The sequence below is a fragment of the Gavialis gangeticus genome, unplaced genomic scaffold, assembly GCF_001723915.1.
Source record: "Gavialis gangeticus isolate Ggan-Ray unplaced genomic scaffold, GavGan_comp1, whole genome shotgun sequence".
Classification (NCBI taxonomy): Eukaryota; Metazoa; Chordata; order Crocodylia; family Gavialidae; genus Gavialis; species Gavialis gangeticus.
The window spans coordinates 27,690,019-27,708,474 of NW_017729030.1; positions in this window are offsets into that span (position 1 = coordinate 27,690,019).

Here is an 18,456-nt window from a genome sequence, read left to right on the forward strand (position 1 = left end):
CCCCCCCCCCCCCCAGATCAAAGGAAATCAAGGTAAAAAAAGTCAAGAAAGTCATTGGTTCATGACATGAGTCATTCACTTGCTGATGAGCATGAGCCCAACCCCTGCAATATGACGATGAGTCATCATATTGGGACTACTAAAAGGACTGAGCAACCCAAAGAACTTTTGGAAGGGTGAGAACGGTGAAGAGAGGGTTTGAAGTAAAGATTGTTATTTTTTGATGAATCTGTACCTCCTATACTTTCTTTCCCAGTAAAATGTATTTGAGTTTGCAGATTCCTTTGCACTGTCTGTGTTACTTGCTTACACTTTTAAGCAGAGTTCAAAGAAGAAAACGGTAAAACAGAGAGTCCACAGTTTCAGCAGAACTCAGGAAAAATGCAGCATTAACTCAGAAGACTTGGATAAGTCACAATTACTTTCACAGCTTAAGCTACAGAACTGTGCTGCTTCCTGAGAAAAAAGAAGTTAGACCTGGAATCTGCACATAAAGTTGTCTCTAAGCTATACAAAGAGTTGTGGGCACAATATAAGTTATTCACCAGCAACCTAGTGAAGCAAGAGGAACCCAGGCTGCAATCTTGGGTCCAGACAGGGGAACTAAAATCAGGTTGTAACATCTTTGGATAGTGCTGGACTGCCTGAGTCATGAGGAACATCCAACCTTCACAAAAAAATAGCAGATGAATGTACACATTTAAAAATGATTGTAATAAGCATGTTTCGCCATCACTGTTAACACTTCATTCCAAATCACAATAACTGTGTTGCTGCTGCATGGTGGGAAAATTGTGTTGACTAAGGAATTTTTGTAAAACCACAAAACCACTTCGAAGTTCAATCAAAGGAAAGCCTTTATGTTCTGGCTGACAACATTCTGGTAATGAAAGGTTTGTATCCTGTGTATTCTGTCTGAGGTCTGTGACTCAGAAGGTCCTAGTATAAAATACAATGGGCTTAAAAGAAACCATAAGCTGCATCTGCTCTTCAAAACAAAACAAACAAAAAACCCCCCCAAACAACTTTGCAAATACCACCACAGTTTTCCTAAGTTTAACAGAGTTCACCTGGGTCAACTGTATGATTGATGTAGGTAAATATGTCATATTCACAAAGCAGACTGCAATGCTGAGCAGTGTGTACTGGCCACAACACAAAAAACCCACACACATACAATAGCAGGAACAGAATCATATTAAAACATGAAGAACTAGATTTCCTTTGCTGGTATAACTCTTTCCGGAACAAGCAGGGTAGAGGTACATGAGGGATTCCAGTTTTCTCAAGGATTGCTCTAACACAACATAGACATATGGATTTGAAAATATGCCACATTGTAGCAAGGCAACTTCATGTCCTGGGCAGCACTGACTGTCTTATTCCCCCTTTTCCAACCCAGTTATACTGGAAAATATGGCTTTGCTCTGGCATGATTTCCCCCCCACCCTGCTTCTTTTTTTCTCCTTGTCACGGCCTCTGTCCGAGATACAGGGACAGGTTGTGTGACAAACTTGACTGGATTAACTTTTTCTCTGATTGACAGGTTATTTTTTGCTGGCTATTCGTGGCAACCTTACTTATTACACAGGACATTGTAACAGGTAATCATTCTGTCCAACAGACAATAACTATAACAAATTGATATTTGTATTAGAGATCAGCTCTAATCAGATCCACCTCTAATCAGTGCAGTGCAGCAGTTTTTTCCCCCCATATTCTGATCTAGGAAGAGGAAAAACAATAATTAACTTTCATGAAGCAATCTATATCCATGGCCCTCAAATTGCTTTAGGAAGGTAAGCAAACATTTTTCTTCTTCTTCAAATAGGGAAAGTGAGATGCAAAGATCTTTATCCCAGGCTCCCCATGCACTGGCAATAAGGCATCCTGGGATCTGATGCTAGATCCCACAATCACGCTTCCTGCCATGCACATGTGGTGTGGCAGGAAGCATGATTGTGAGGATCATGTATCAGATGCCATCATGCCAAGATCCAAAGAGGTGAAATGACTTTCCCAGCGTAACACCCCCACACACGGGTTGTATATGGCAGTCTGTGCTTTTGGTTGTGCATTGTGGGGTTTTATGTGGGTTTTTTATGTGGGCAAGATGGCCCTTCTTTTTCCAGCCATGTGCTCTGGACATGGAAAACTGGGGCCTGTATCTGGGCAAAATATGTAAAAATCCTCTGGCCTGATTGGTCAGAGGGAGCAAATACTTATCAGGCAGATTAGTTAAGAGAAAGATTGGAGTGTGGCTGGACAAGGCCAGAGTGATGTCATATGGAGGGACATAAGGTGAACTAGGCTGGTGTGGGGAGGGGGAGAAGTTGGTAGGGGCTGCTGAAGAGTGAAGTCTCCTCCCAGGGAGAAAAAAATTGCAAATAGCAAAAGGGGAAACTTGGGTAAAGGATGTGTTATTCTCAAAAGACCAAAGAGTTAAACTTATAGAACGATAAAGCTTTTTTATTCAGAGAGCCTTCCCAGCCTCCTGACCTGCTGTTCTCTCCTGTTCCCTCCTGCAATCCCTAGGCCAATGTAACAATTTATACATAATACTCTAAAAGATATCCACACACTTCCCCGTTTACATGTAAGATATCCCCATGTAATACTAACATTGGAAGTTTTGTTCAACCCACTGTGAAAGCACATATTAACAGGTCTCTATTAGTCTTTGTGTTGGCTTTTTAGCTTTACATGACCTTGTCACTTTCTCTGCGTTCTCAATCCTTATGGGTTCAGTTGTTGTTTGGTTTCCTCGTTCAGCTGTCTCTATTTCTGTGTCATTTTCAATCTTTGTCATTTCTTGTTGCTGTGTTGCTAGCTGTGTTTCCTTTGGCGAATCTCATGACGCTGCTTCTTTTTTCTCCTTTACGAGCTACAAGTATTGTCTGTTCCTTCTTAACACTTGTCCTTCCAGTGTGACTACTTGATAGGATCTGGGAGCTACTTGATGGGAAACAAGTGTTTTTTGTTACCATGTTTGTCCATCAGAAATAAGCACCATATCTTTGTTGTGCAGTTGTGGTAACTGCCTGGAACGCCTGCCATAGTACCGTTTTTGTTTGAGTTTTTCGAATTTTTAAAATGTTTTCATGTTTTGCTTTTCATTCTGAAGAGCATCATCCACAAGATTTGGCAGCCTGGTTCTGAGTTTCTGTTAAACAGTATTTCTGCCGCAGACAATCTATGTTTCATGGGTGTTGCCCTGTAATTTAAGACTGACAAGTAAATATCGATGTGTGAATTTGTAGCTTTTTTCAACAATTTCTTTACTATTTGCACTCCATTTTCTACCATACCATTAGATTATGGGTATTTAGGACTTGTAGTGTTATGATAGAATCCATATTTATTTGCAAACTCTTTAAAACCAAGACAGTTGAATTGAGGTCTGTTGTCTGTTCTCACAATTTGTGGAATTTCATGTCTAAAAAAATTGATCTGATATGAGTTATGACATGGTTTGCTGTTGTGCTTTCGAGCAATGCAGTTTCAGGATAGTGAGAATAATAATCCAGCATTAATACATAATTTTTTCCTGCATGTATGAATATGTCAAAGCCCACTTGATAGCACGGAGCTATAGGCTCTTCCATGACTATCATGAGTTCTTTTCTTTGTGCCATCTGCTGTTAGACACATTGTGCAAGCCTTTACAGCATCTTCTATGTCACTATTTATGTTGGGTGTATATAGAACATCCCTTGCACTGCTGGAACAATAAGTCATTAGACTTTGAACAAAATGCTATCCCGTACTGATAGCTCTTCCTAGAACTGAGACTAGGGGCTAAGTATATGTTTTTCAGGCCAACCAGCACAAATAGCTGTTATAGCTTTTTGCAATGTGGTATCCTGAGCAGTAGCTTCTGCAATTAGTACCCACATTTTGTCTGTGGCAGGAATCACTCTTTTAATTAGATCAGAGATTCCCAACCACCAGGCCATGGCCTGGTACTGGGCCGTGAAGGGTTGGCTGCTGGTCACAGCATGAGCTTTAACCAGCTCCCAGCAGCGACAGCTCGGCCTCAACTTACGTGCTCAGGTGCACTCCTCAGGTGTACACCACCGCCAGCCGCATCCCCTGACATGGCCCGGTCGCACGATCCCTTGCTCCCTCCCAGCTCCGCTGCCAGTCCACAGTATAAAAAAGGTTGGGAACCACTGAATTAGATCAACACGTACTATGTCTGAGTCTGGAATTCTGTCATTTTATGTTGTGTCGTATGTTCTGGACAACATATCTGCAATAACTAACAGTTTTCCTTGCGCGTACTGTATGTCTAGAACATACATCTGAAGTTGAAAAAAAGTCTCTGTAATCTGGGTAGCATGTCTGATAACCCTTTCTTTGCTATAATTACCAAAGGTTTATCATCAGTTTCAGCTTCCACAGGTTTCCCATAGATGGATATATAAAATTTCTTATAGCCATATACCAGAGACAAACTTTCTTTCTTAACCTGTGTATACAGACACTATGACTTACAGAGTGCCCTAGATACATATGCTAACAGTCTTGAGCTATCCCCATGCTTTTGAAGCCAAGTTGTTCCAGTGCCTGCTTTAGAAGCATCTGTTGACAATTTAATGGGCCATTTAGGGTCATAGTATTTTAGTACCAGAGCTTTCATTATTTTTCCTTCAAGTTTTTAAATTCAGTTTCATGTTCATGTTCTCATATCCACTGAGCATTCTTTTTGTAGGAATGATCCAGTAAGGTGTTTGATCTGCTCTGCTAAGATAGATCAATATTTCCCTACAGAATTGATCATTCCCAGTAATCTTTGCACTCCTTCTTTATCTGCAGGGGTGGCATGTTTGTAATGGCTTTAACCCTTGCAGGATTAATTTGTACCCCTTTCTAAGAGAGCTTTTTTCTCCCAGATATGTTATTTCTTTAACCCTGAATTTGCATTTTTGTTTCTTCAGTTTCAAACCTGCTCTGTAAGCTCTTTCTAGTGCCTTTCTTAGCCTCAACTCGGGTTCTTCTCTAGTATTTCCCCAAAGTAATAGATCATCAATATAAACCATAGTTCCATTAAGATCTTCAAAAATTGTTGCACCTTTCTGTGAAATAATTCAGATGCAGAGCAGTCCATGAAAGCAATACCTTCTGAAGGGTGTATTGAAAGTGCATAATCGAGTGCTATTCTTTTCTAGGGGAACTTGCCAAAACCCAGAAGAGGCATCCAAAGTGGAGAAATATTTAGCTTCTGCCACATTGCCAAAAACGTCTTCTCTGGTGGGAATGAGAAAATGCTCCTTTTGATGTACCTGTTCATATGCTTAGGATCCAGACCCAATCTCAAGGATCAATCTTTTTTTGCTATTATGACCAGTGAATGAACCCAAGCAGTTGGTTGCTTAACTTGTTTTATTATGTCCATGTTAAGTAATTTATCTAATTCATTTTTCAGTTTCTCCCTTAGTACAAGGGGAACATTTCTTGGCGCATGTAAGGTTGGGAGTATTTGGTTCTCTTAATTCCATCTTGTACTCAGTTGACAGTTTTGCTATGCCTTGAAAACATCATAAAACTCTTTTTTTCTATGGTCTTGCTTTCTAGTCTTTTAATGGCACCCATTCTCTTAATCAAACCTAGCATTTTACACATTCACAACTCAGTAATTGGCACTAGCTTTCCTGGGACTGTTGCAAACTGAACTTTTAATGTGTTTCCCTTGGCTGTGTCCACATATGCGTGGTTGTTGGATTCCCTGGGGACAACTAGCAGTGGCACACTTTGTGCTGCTGCTATGCGGCCCTTGGGAATGCCTATTAGGGCTGTGCAAAGCTTTGAGTCCTGATTTGATTCGGAGGAGATTTGGCCTAAATCAGAGGACCAATTTAAAGGTCCAAATTGATTCAAAGCTTTCTGAATTCATTTAGAAAAGATTTAGAGAGCTTCAGTGATTCGGGCAATCCCCACTAGCTGCATCAGGGAGCTGGACCCAGACTCCATGCTGGTAAGTAGGGGACAGGGGAGGGGACCATGGGGGGCCCCTGCCAGGCCCCACCCCCTGCATGCTCCCCCAGCTCCCCCGAGCACCTCCCAGCCCCCGCCCACTCTCCCAGTCCCCTCCCCATGGCTGCCCTGCCTAGCCCCAGCTCCTGGTTGTTTAGAAAAAACCTGCACTCACCAGGTGTTGCCAGGTGGAGGGACAATCCCCACTGCCCCCCACTGCATGCGGGGCTCTGCCACAAGCCTCCCAACCCCTACCAACTCTCCCAGCCCCCCCATGGCTGCCTCACCTACCCCAGCTCCTGGCCCTTAAAAAAAAACAACCTCCCCCCAGGTTCACTGGCTGCTGCAGCATTCTTGGGTCTTCTGGGGGCTTGTGGAAGAGCCCCCCCCATGCAGTGTGGGGGGCAGCGGGGATCATCTCCCTGCTGGGCAGGAGCCACTGAGTCCAGAGTTTTTGTTTTTATTTTTTAAAGGGCCGGGAGCTGGGGCAGGCAGGACAGCCATGTGGGGGCTGGGAGAGCGGGCAGGAGTCAGGGGGCTCACAGCAGAGCCCCCCCCCATGTGGCATGGGGCAGTGGGGGGCAGCGGGAATTTCCCCCTGGCTGAATCAATTTGGGATAGTGATTTGAATCACCCAACTGAATCAATGTCCCCCAATTTGGCCAAATCTGAATCCAAAGCAAATACTAGCTGCTTTGCACAGACCTAATGCCTATGCTTCATGCTCTCTGGCAGATGGCAGTTACCCTGGGTGGAATAGAGGGGTCTGGGCCCAGCACTGGGCTGGCCCCAGAAGCCTTACCTGAGGTCCTGGAGGCTTCCTGGGGCTGCAGCAGCCATGATCCTGCCACATGGAGCCTGGCCAGAAGCTGGAGCACAGTTCTGGATGGCCCAGCTCCAGTTTTGAGCAGTGCATGCTGCCCCCACATGTGCTACTCTGCTTTTTTTTTGTGGGGGGGGGTTTTTACCCTTGGATATCTAGGAGCCAATCCCACCTTCCCCTGTGCTGCTCCCTTGCAGCAGGGAGAACTGAATGTGTGATATTTGGCACCACAGGTGTGTCATACCGCATGGCCATGCTTGTTTGGATGCAGCCCTTGTGTCTAACATGAAGTACAGAAACATCCTTGGTTGCAATCATGTTCCCATTATATGCTCTAAGTTTCTCTTTCATAGTACACAGGTTTAGTTTTCATTTTTTGAATAATGTATTCCTGTATTAGATTGACCTGTGGCCCTGTATCTAATTTAAAATTTACAATTAGTCCACTGGTGTCCAAGGTGATTGTCCAATCTTCACAAGAATGAATTTCTTCTTCTTGCATTGTGCCAATGAAGAATTCTTCTTCTTCCTTGTTGTATAGAGCATTCACCTGCTGTTTCTTATGTCGTATGTCCTGGTTCTTTCTGCAAACTCTTAGAAAGTGACTAAATCTTTTGCATTTGTTGCAGGACTTACTAAATGCAGGGTATTGTGTGGGTTTGTGGTAACCCCCAAAGCACCTGCAGCTGATCATTCTTTCTTCAAGAAATTCTTTTTGGCCTCTGCTTGCCTGCTTCATAGTGAGGTCCTCCTTTCTGTACTGTTTGTGTGCTACCTTAGGTTTTTGCAGTCTTGTAATCCTGTCTAGTTCAGCTTGTTATGCTTTTTCCTCCCACTTCCGTAGCCTGGCATTTGTTATCTGAGCCACTTGGCACATTCTAGCTGCCTTTTCCAAATTAAGCTCAGGATACTCTAGCAGTCTCTTCCTGAGGCTTGTATCCCTTCTACCTAACACTATTTTGTCTCTGATCATGGACTCTTTTAGGTCTCTAAAACTGCATGTCTGGCCCAGCAATCTGAAGCCTTTGAAAAACTCCTCTGTTGTCTTATATTCTTTTTGCTGTCTCATGTGGAAATTATACCATTCAAAGGTTTCATTTTGTTCGGGTATACAATATTTTTCAAACTTTTTTATTACTGTGCCACAACTTTTCTGCTTTGTAGGTTATTATAAAGAGACAGAGCTTATGGGCCTGCTATATTTAAAAAAAAATAGCTATCTTGAGTGGATTTTCCTTCTCTAGCTCCACTGGCCAACATATATATGGTAAAGCTCTGCTTATATTTCTTCCAGTTTTCTGATGCCTTGTTTGACAACTTTAACTGCTTTGGAATCATGAGATGCTCCATTTTTCTGTCTTTCTTCACAACCCACTCCCGGTTCCATGTGTTATTCTCAAAAGACCAATGAGTTAAACTTATAGAATGATAAAGCTTCTTTATTCAGCAAGCCTTCTTAGCCTACTGATCTGCTGTTCTCTCCTGTTCCTTCCTACAGTCCCTGGGCCAATGTAATAACTATACATAACACACGCAAAGGTATCCACATGGAGGAGAGAGAGAGGGAGCAGGTTGACATTGTATACCTTGACTTCCAAAAGACCTTTGATCTAGTATCCTACAATGTCCTTGCAAAAAAATTGGAGGATTGTGGTCTTAACTCCAAGACAGTTAGGTGGATGAGAAACTGGCTGCAGGATGGAACCCAGAGAGTCATAGTGAACAGATCTGTGTTGTCCTGGTGAGAAGTGGGCAGCAGTGTCCCACAGGGGTCGGTGCTCAGTCCAGTACTTTTCAACATCTTTATTAATGATTTGAAAAAGAGGGTGAAGAACTCACTGGCCAAGTTCATGGATGACACCAGGTTATGGAGGAGTGTGGTCATGCTTGAAGATATGCTACAATTACAGGTGGGCCTAGACAGGCTAGCAAGTTGTGCAGATTGGAACCTGATGAAGTTCAGTGTCAAGAAATATAAAGTGTTCCATGTCGGGATGAGCAACTTCCAACACAACTGCAGGCTTCGTGGCACCAAACTGACTAGTACCACAAAAGAAAGGGACCTGGGGGATAATAATAGACTACAACATAAATATGAGCTGGCAGTGTGATGCTGTAGCCAGTAGGGCAAATAATACTCTGGCATGCATTAATCGATGCATCTTCAGAAAAGGAGGTAATTCTTCTGCTCTACTCAGCACTGGTGAGACCACAGCTGGAGTACTGAGTCCAGTTCTAGGCACCACACTTTAACAAAGACAAGCTTGAGAGAGTCCAAAGAAGAGCCACACATATGATCAGAGTCTTACATGGCAAGCCATATGAGGAAAGGCTGAGGGATCTGGAACTCTTCAGCCTGAGGAAAAGAAGGCTGAGAGGGGACCTGGCAGCAGCTTACTGCTACACAAGGGGAGTATCTCAAAGGCTTGGTGAGCAACTGTTCCAAGGCACTCAAGGTGAAAACTAGGAGTAATGGCCACAAACTCCTGGAAGATCGATTCAAGGTCAACATTAGGAAAAATTTCTTCACAGTCAGGGTGTCCAGACCATGGAATAAGCTTCCTTCAGAGGTGGTGCAATTGCCTACCCTGGAAATCTTCAAGAGGAGACTAAGCAGTCACCTTGCTGGGGTCACCTGACCCCCAGTTCTCTTTCCTGCTTGGTGAAGAGGGCTGGACCTGATGGTACCTTCTGAGGTACCTTATGGCCTTACAATCTATGAATCTATGAATCTATGAAATGGAACCCCTTGCAATGAAGAAGGACCTACCTGCTCGAGCAGCTCCCCACAGTGCAATGACTCCAAGGAGCAGCTCATAGGATTCTCCAGTGTGGGCCCCCCTCTCCATCCCATTGCTGAAGGGCAGGCCCCAGAACTACCCACTGGGGAGCCCCAAGTCCTAGACGGCCTGGACATGGGTGAAGCCTCCCCCAAGAGGGTGCCACCTATAAGCTCTGCTTTGTAGTTAATAGAGTTTTAAAATTATATTTAGTGTTTTCTTTTGTGTTTCTTGTTTTGTTTTTATTCTCTGTAATAATTTTTGTGTGTTTATACTGCCTGCAAGGAGGGGATTTTATTTATATGGGATGCCCCAGTAAACTTAACATTCCCAGATTTCTGGGTGGGGGCTCGAGCCACTCGTATAATTTCCCAAAATGTGAACCCAGCCCCTCTTGCTGCTGACTGGTGCCCAATAGAAGGGATACACAAGATTACAGCATAAGTCAGTGGCAGAATTGAAGATGCAACCTTTTTTTTGGAGTAAGGAAATAAGCAAACAGCAATTACAGTGAGATAAAAGGGAGAGGGACTTACTGTGAAACAACTGATGCGTAATAACTGTTCTTATTCCCATTCTCATCTTCCCCCCGTTAAATGAAAGCAAAATGATGGTAGCTTAGCCCCGTTTCATTAAGCAGCATGACTTTACTAACCATGAGTAAGAGAGGGAACACAGCCAGTTATCATAGAGTGGATGATACACTGTAGATTCTCAGATACTTTTAACTCTCAGTAAACTGTTTGTCCATATCCTCATTTCAATGGTTTACTGGCAATCTGAGTTCTGTGACTCAGGTATTTCCTTATAATATGCTAAACCAGAAAGCCAAATGGAGACATTTTCAAGCCTTGTGGAAGTTCATATCTGGATCCGATTATTAACCCAAATCTTATGCTTAGGCAGGTACTAAATTCTAGTAATATAAACATGAATAAGAACACGACAGTGCAGTAAAATAACTACAGTTACTATACTGAAGGTACCAGATATCAATACATATAAGCAAGGGCATGACAAATTAAGCCACCTAACTATTATAATGCAAAACTACCCTACAGCACAAACTGCATACCGTCTTGACTTCCCCATATGGAAGCAAGGCTTGAAAAAAGCCCTTTTTACAAAACTATTTCCTCCAGGCACAACACTACATGTCAGTTTTCCTTCAATTTCTATTCCCCATATTATGCCTTCTTTAACCTTTCCCTTTTTTTCTTTGGTGTAGCAATTTTGTTAAGCAACTTTAATTATTTCACAGCCATGATTGTTTGTGTTAATTTCCTTAGCTTTTAGACATTTAGATATTGGATGTCCCATTGACATGCACACTCACATAGTTCCACTTTTATTTTTACTTCTGGCCTGCTCCAACCTTAGAATAGTAGTTAAATGACCTGTGGAATGTCATAGGAACAACTCACCTTTCTGGATCCATCTATATGTAACAACCTACAAGATGACTGATTTGTTTAGTAAGGAATCGGGAGAGCCAAGGAAACCTAGAAAGTGTAAAATCCTTTGTATTGCTTCATTGTATATATCCAGACTTGAGTAACCTTAAATTCAAAATTTATTTGTATTTTGCCCTGAGCTACAAGAAAGTGTAAGTCTGTTTTTGTGTGTGGGGGGGTGGTATTTGTTTTTTAGATTTTTACGTATAAATAAAAGCAGAATATTGCTAGCGTCCTTATAAAATATCTGCCAGTTACAGTTTTATTTCATCCTGTACACAATAAAAGTATTGATCTCTTGCATTTAAACTAAATCGTGCATTTCCAGTGGTGCTCAACAATACAATATTGTTAAAAAGTCACATAGGGTAAAAATATTACTGAAGTGCCACAAACCACATACTACTCACTTTGTTCAAGAATGTCATCCAATTCTTTGGAATGTAAGTATCCAGGTACATAAAAGGGTCTAGTTCCACTTCAATGCATTATTGACTTGATGAAAAAAGTCAGGTGATAGATATGAAGGTTTGAGTTCTGTTAACAAAATTTCTGAGTCTTTAAAGTTATATTTTGACCCCTTACCATTTAGTAACTTGAATTAAAAAAATGAGTTTTTTTCTTTTAAACATATCTAGATAGAGATATAAAGAGCTATGATTCTAAAAAGAATAGGAATATGTTTAAAGTCTATTTATTATCTCCTGTAGTTGGAAAGTGAGCACAACAACAGGGTTTTTGGATTAACTCAACAGGTATATAATAATGTCACTGAAGATATACCCTTTCAAAAATGTTGTGGCACAATGAAGCATGTTGATTAGTGTTGTGTGGAAGGTTAACGTGTTCCAGAGCAATGCTGATGTGGAAGTAAAGAAGGGAGGATGCATAGCAGGAGAAGGTATGTTAAAAACTGGCAGCATAAGATAAGAATTTTTCCAGGAAATCCTGATTCCATTAAAATTAATTTATGGCTCAGTTTATCTACTGCACATGTTCATGATTCCCTTCTCAGTCAACCAAATCAATATCATATGTGATTTCTATCTTCTCAACAATAAAATCAAGTTGGTTATAAATTGGACAGCTGTAATAAGTATGATAGATCATAATTTCACAACAAAAAAATCACCTTTTAAAAAAGAGCCTGCCTTCCTTGGCCGGTTTTTTTATATTGTTTTTGTTCAAACAGTCAAAAGTTTCACAGTAGCCACATCTACATGAGATGCTGACTGCACAGTTGTTACTGCACTTTCATTTAGTACTCGCATACACAAGTACTAAATGACTGCTCAGTAACCAGTGTTGCTGTGCAGTAGCATCCCTGCATCACTTCTTGGTGATATTGACTGCACAGTAGCTTGGTGCGACTGCACAGTAGCTCATTACTATTGCTTAGTAGTAATAATGAACTACTGTGCAGTCAGCTTCTCATGGCCATGTCCAGTATCTATTTACACATAACTTATTTTAACAAAATGAACTTTATTTTATGTAGAGAGCTAGGCACCATGGAACCTCTCATTTTACTTTTAAAAAGTAAGTCTTTCTTTTTTTATTTTAAAAAAGCACTTCTATTTTGAGTCACTGTTTTGAACCATTGGGCTTTTTATTCATGTCAGAGTAAGAGAGTAGGGGGAAATGGCTTCATATTGCTGTCATTTTTTTTCTGTGTCAAGAAACTCCCTGGTGGCCCAGCAGTTCCATGATTACCTTGTTATGAAACAGTTAGCAGACTGAACATTTGACTGATTAGCCAGCAAGCTTTTTGTTGGCAACACGGTTAGCTTCACATTTGCATAATTTCCTTAAAAGAGACAGCCTTCAAAGATGGATGGAAAAACACTGGCAGTGTACACATTCAAATCATCTGAGAGAAATCTCCTGGGTTTGCTCTCCTGGTAGAAAAACTTACAAAGAGACATCTGAACAGACATTCAAATCTGAGCCTCTGAGTAGCAGAGAGCTTGAAGTGCTGACACACAGCCAGGGTAGGGGGGCTGTGTACATAACTTAGCATGCTCTGCAGGCTCCATCAGTCTACCTGCAGAGAAAATGGCAGCAGTGCACAGGGTCACCCTGATTGTCTGACCCAGACTGTTTGGGTCACCCTGCAGCACAATGTAGGGTCATGAAGTGGGGGAGGTGTTCTTCTTCTTCCTTGGCTGGAGCAGTAGAGTGCAGCAAGTGACACAGTCTCCCTAGGGGAGGCAGGGGGTGAGGGGAGGAAGCACCCTGAGGTGCTAGAGTAATGTGCTGTGGTTTCTCTCAGAAGAGAATGTGTACAGACATTCAAACTCCCAGGAGGAACTTTTGGGAGTGATTTAACCTTTGCTGTTCCTAGGTTATTTTTCTCCCAAGGAGGTCATTTTTACTCTGGGAGAAAAATCCTGAACATCTGTATACTTATGATTTCTCCAGGGAGAGCAGTCACTCTTCCAGGAGAAACTCAATATTTGTACAATGCCACTGTTTATAACTTAGATATCCAGTTAATGTAACATACTCTAAAACAGTCAAATGCCTTTTTTCTCCATCAACTAGAAAGTATTTGAGATGCAGAAACTTATCCTAGGCACTTGGATTATCCTTGTTTTAGAATATTTGCTAGTGACAGGAAACAAATATGAAGTCACTTTTGCTTAGATACTTAGAGTCTGTTCTTATGGACTATTTTCACGTCTGCCCTGTCATTTCTTCGCTGTAAGTTCATATTTTGTTCAGAGACACATTCAGATCTAAATGAAAACCATTTTCTTAGTTTCTTTTTAACAGCTTTTCATGAAGCCTCATTGTACAACAGTGCTGTCCACAATTTTAATGATGACATCTCATTTCGAACAGGCATGAGTTGAATCCCAATGAATAAATTCATGAAGCTTAACCTCTCTGTGACCCCATTTCCACCAGTTTTTGATCTAGTCCCACCCCAGCTCATTAGCTCTCTTGACAAAGACAGCCATAAAGCTTCACATCTGATCTCACCCATCCTTAAAAAAAGAGAGAGAAAGGTGGAGGAGAGCATTGTATTCAGTCTGGAAACAATCTGCTGTGTTTTTGAAAACAAGCCATTTTTTACAGGGTTTTTAAACTGAATGATGCATCCTGGATTGGCAACTACGATGGCATTATAATTATGCTCAGGCCTAATAATTATTTTTTTAAATGCACTGTCAGTTCAGTCAAGCTTATTAAAATGCAGACTCTGTCCCAAGGACATCCTGAAGATACTGAGTAAGCCAATGTGTGTCACGCTCCCATTTTCAGTTGTGCTTTCACTGTCAGTATTAACACATTATTCAGTGCCCCCAAAAATAAAACAGCCAGTTTTATAATCCCTTTGGCATTCTGCCAACTGTTGATCCCAGAGCCAAACCATTTTGAGCTGCCCCCTGTTTTTTACTCACATTCATGCTGACATTTGTGTTTGTGCAGGTAATTTCTTTGCCCTTTTAGCCCTAACCAAGATTACTCAGAAGCCTGTGTTAATCACAAAGCAGGGAGAGCATAATTTAAAATTCATTGAAGACAGTAAGAGTTTCTCCACTAGTAGCCTATGGATCAGGCCCGTGGTTGCTGCTGTACTTGGTACAATGAAAAAGCAGAAGGCAGGATAGATTTGCATCTTATAAACTAACTATATCAGAAATGCATAAGCTTTCATAAATAGCAGCTTACTTCATGGTATCAGATGAAGTAAGCTTCTGCTCACAAAACTTATGCATCTCTGATTTAGTTAGTCTATAAGGGGCAAATTTATCCTGACTTCACACGAATATAGCTACCTCTCCCTCTCTCCTCCATCCCTCCTCCTAACAATGCAAATACTCGGATAGACTGATTTCCCATTTACTATCACAGCCTATGTAATGGTGGTTCCCAGGGTGAAAACATTTTATTGTCTGTAAGGTCTTGCTAGTCATCCTGACATGCCCAGTTGAGTCCTAAAACCCCTGTGTTAAGCATGACATTTTCTCTTCATATTCTTTTACACTATGCCTTCCCCTCATACAGAAACAAACAAAAAATCCAGGACAATTATCTTTTTTTTAACAGCTGTAAAACATATATCCTAAAACTAATCTTTAATAAAGTGGGAGATAGTTAAGTATCTCAAGAAATACGCTTTGAATAACCAATCATTATATTAGTCTCACGTTTTGTACTAATTAGATTTATTAAGTCAAATTTATACCTATTGTAACTGAAATTATTACAATGAACTAAAAAAGTGAATTCTGATGATGCTTACTGATACACAGATTCTGCTTTGTAGCAGATAAACTCCTAATTCTGTGGCAAGAGAATAGGAATTTTTCTTGTTGGAAGAGTAGGAATTTTTCTTGTTGTCTTGTATCAGGAAGTAGATATGAAAGGAACAAAGGAAATGGGGCATTTGTTGATTCTGGTTGAATTTATAGTGAACTACTACAACATTAAATCTGCTTACAGGAGGTATATCCTGTTTACAGAGTGATTTTGTGGGAAGTATTCTATTTGTATTCTGACCATGTGAATTATAAAGGAAATCCCTCCCAGACATGCAAAACAAAAAGATATGAAAAATATAACATATCTTCAGGCTCTTTCTGATTAATTGTAGAAGATTTAGAGGTCTATGCTTTGAGAAAAAAAAATCAAGACTATAATAACACTCACCAAGCTGTGGAAAGATTTCACACACTGAAAAAAAATTATCCCAGTGTTAGTTTGTTTCTTTTTCTCTCCTTGCAAAAGTAACCTGTATATAATGAACAACTAAAAAAGACTGAGACACACTTTTTTTTTCATCTTATGGTAGCTGCTTCATCTGATTCCTATCCTCAGGCAACTTCTGTCATATATCTTAATAGGGAAGTTGAATTCTGTAGCAGCCTAATGGAATCTGACTGCGAGCAGCCCCTCCTAAAGATCTGCTCTGATTCAGTAACATGTCCTTAGGTTTTCTAGTAAGACAACAGAAGAATCACAGACATGAAGAAATAGGGCATCTTACTTCAGGGTATGACTTGAATTTGCAACAGTAGGTTTTAGGAACCTATTCTGTAGCTCTAGGCCTCAACAATCCATACATCAAAACACTGGCTCTTTGTCTTTTGTGGCTGTAAATGGGATTCTCAATAGGGATTCAATGACCTCTTGGCAATCGAGACAACATTTGCGATGTTGTAGCTTCAGGTCTGATTCCCTTTACAGGGTATAATAGGTGTTATTTGTGTGTGTGTAGAGATAGGGGAACTATCAGTAAGGGAGTTTTCAGTGAAATGAAGGAATTAGAAATTCAGTCATTCAGCAATGTATTTCTGGAGACCACTAGCTCTGCTATATTGAAGACTGAGAAGCCCCGTCTATAAAGGTAGACTGTTCTGAATGCTTTAAAAATCAGCATGCTCACTTGCATTGCCTTGAATTTGCTGTGGCTCATGAAAGCAGAAAGGAGGGCCAAAGATCTAAATTTGGTGTTTTTCAAGCAGCCCCTAACAATAATGGCATTTCCTTAAGGTTCATGGATCCTAATATCTTTCTAAAATCTTTCTCTCCTTACACCTAGTGCTCAAATTATGTTTTTTTCTAAACTTGATCTCAGTCACTTAACATTTATCCCATTTAGTGCATGACACCGACAACTCCCTTGGGGACGTAATATTGAAAATATTATTGAAGGAAGAGCACAGAGATCCTTAGATTTCAATGTGCTAAATACTCGAGCACCACACAAATTGCAGTATTCATGCTTAGAAAAAGTAGCCATAGGAATTTAAGGCTGGAAAGGACCTCCCAGCTCATTGAGCCCAGTTCCCTGTGATCACAAGCAGTTCTATCATAAACATTTACCCAGAAAGGCCCATGAGAACTTCCACTACAACTATTCCACCACACAAAGGTCTCCGAAGGAAAAATTAGGATGTTTAGTATGAAGAAAGAAAAAACCCTATAATGTGCCACAGAAAGTGAGCAGGAGAGATAGGGGCACAGCCAATGGGGTTTGCAGCCAGTTAGTTTTCATGTGATTTAGGTGTCTTATGGGAACATGTTATGGCCATTGGACCTTTGTTATACAATATACTAAAATGTGTGCATGTGTACTATATTTTGGTGGGCCCTTTTCCTCCTATTCCACCATACACAAGCTAGGATCCAGGGGACTTACAGGTAAAACAAATTAAAATTCTGTCAAACAAGAAATGCAAAGAGAAGATACACAGTCTTTTATAGCGGAAACAAAAAATAGTATGAAGCCTCTCTTGAAGTCGTAACAGGGCTCCTAACCTATTACTAGGGAGATTGAGTGGTTTCAGGTTTGCTCTCCCTGATGCACCCCTTTTTCCCCCCATCATTTTCACCTCCATTTCTCTCCCTGTACACACACATGCTCTATCCCTTGACCTTACCATGTGGTCTGAGTTGCTGGGTTTCTGGGTACTGCCAGAGTTTGCACACAGGCTGAGCATGTGAAACAAGATGGTCACCAACTCCAGGTGCAGACAGAACCCAATGACCTAGGAGGTAGAAGTGAAGGGACAGGTAGCCTAGAGCCTGCTACATAAGCCCAAGCCTGGGCCAGAGAGGGGTAGTCTGCCTGGGGAAGCTGCCAAGGACAGAAACACAGACTGTAGCAGGAGAAAGCAGCAGCTGGGACCAGAGGAGGAGAGCCTCCTAGGAGTTGCAGCAGGCAGGGGCCATTCACCCCTCACAGAAGAGTGGAAGCAGTACCTGTCGAAGTATGATGGGAAATGTCATGCAGAGGAACAAGTAAAGTGGCCAGACATGTGTTTGTTTCCTTTACTTTCAATGAGACTCAGGTGCGATTGCATTGGGTGGAGTGAAACATAGTGGAGTACATGTGCCCCAAATCAGGCAGAGGGGGAGAAGAGAGGCCCAGAGAATAGCTGACAGACACTGGCACACCCTGGGGCAGTGGGACCAAGGACTGGCTCTGAGCAGAGTACCTGCTGAACTGGGTAAAGAGCAAACCTGCCCAACTTGGTAGCTACAAGCGTATGATAGATTATGCTGGCTCTGAAGCCTGTGGCCTTGAATAGTGGGCCCGGAGCTACAAGACCTAGGTGAAGTAACAGTGGATGGGGGCAGTCAATGTGGACCCTTGTCCATACAAGGGCCAAGTACCCCGGAGCCTCTTCTGCCAGGGAGACTGTTACTGTCAGCATATTCTATCAAGCCATGTTGGACAACAACTCTGACAGCTGCAAGTCCATGGTTGATGTGAGGTGAACAATGTAGAAGGGCCTAGAGGGTCAGCACACAAGCCTCTGTATGTAAGTGAAAGTACAGAAGGATGGTGAACTGGATGAGCCAGGTGCATAGTTTGGGAGGTCAAGCCCAAGAAAGGGTAGAGAATTTAATTGGAGGAAGCATGTGTAGCCCTGTGGGGTCAGGCCAACTCCAGGATCTCAATATTGGG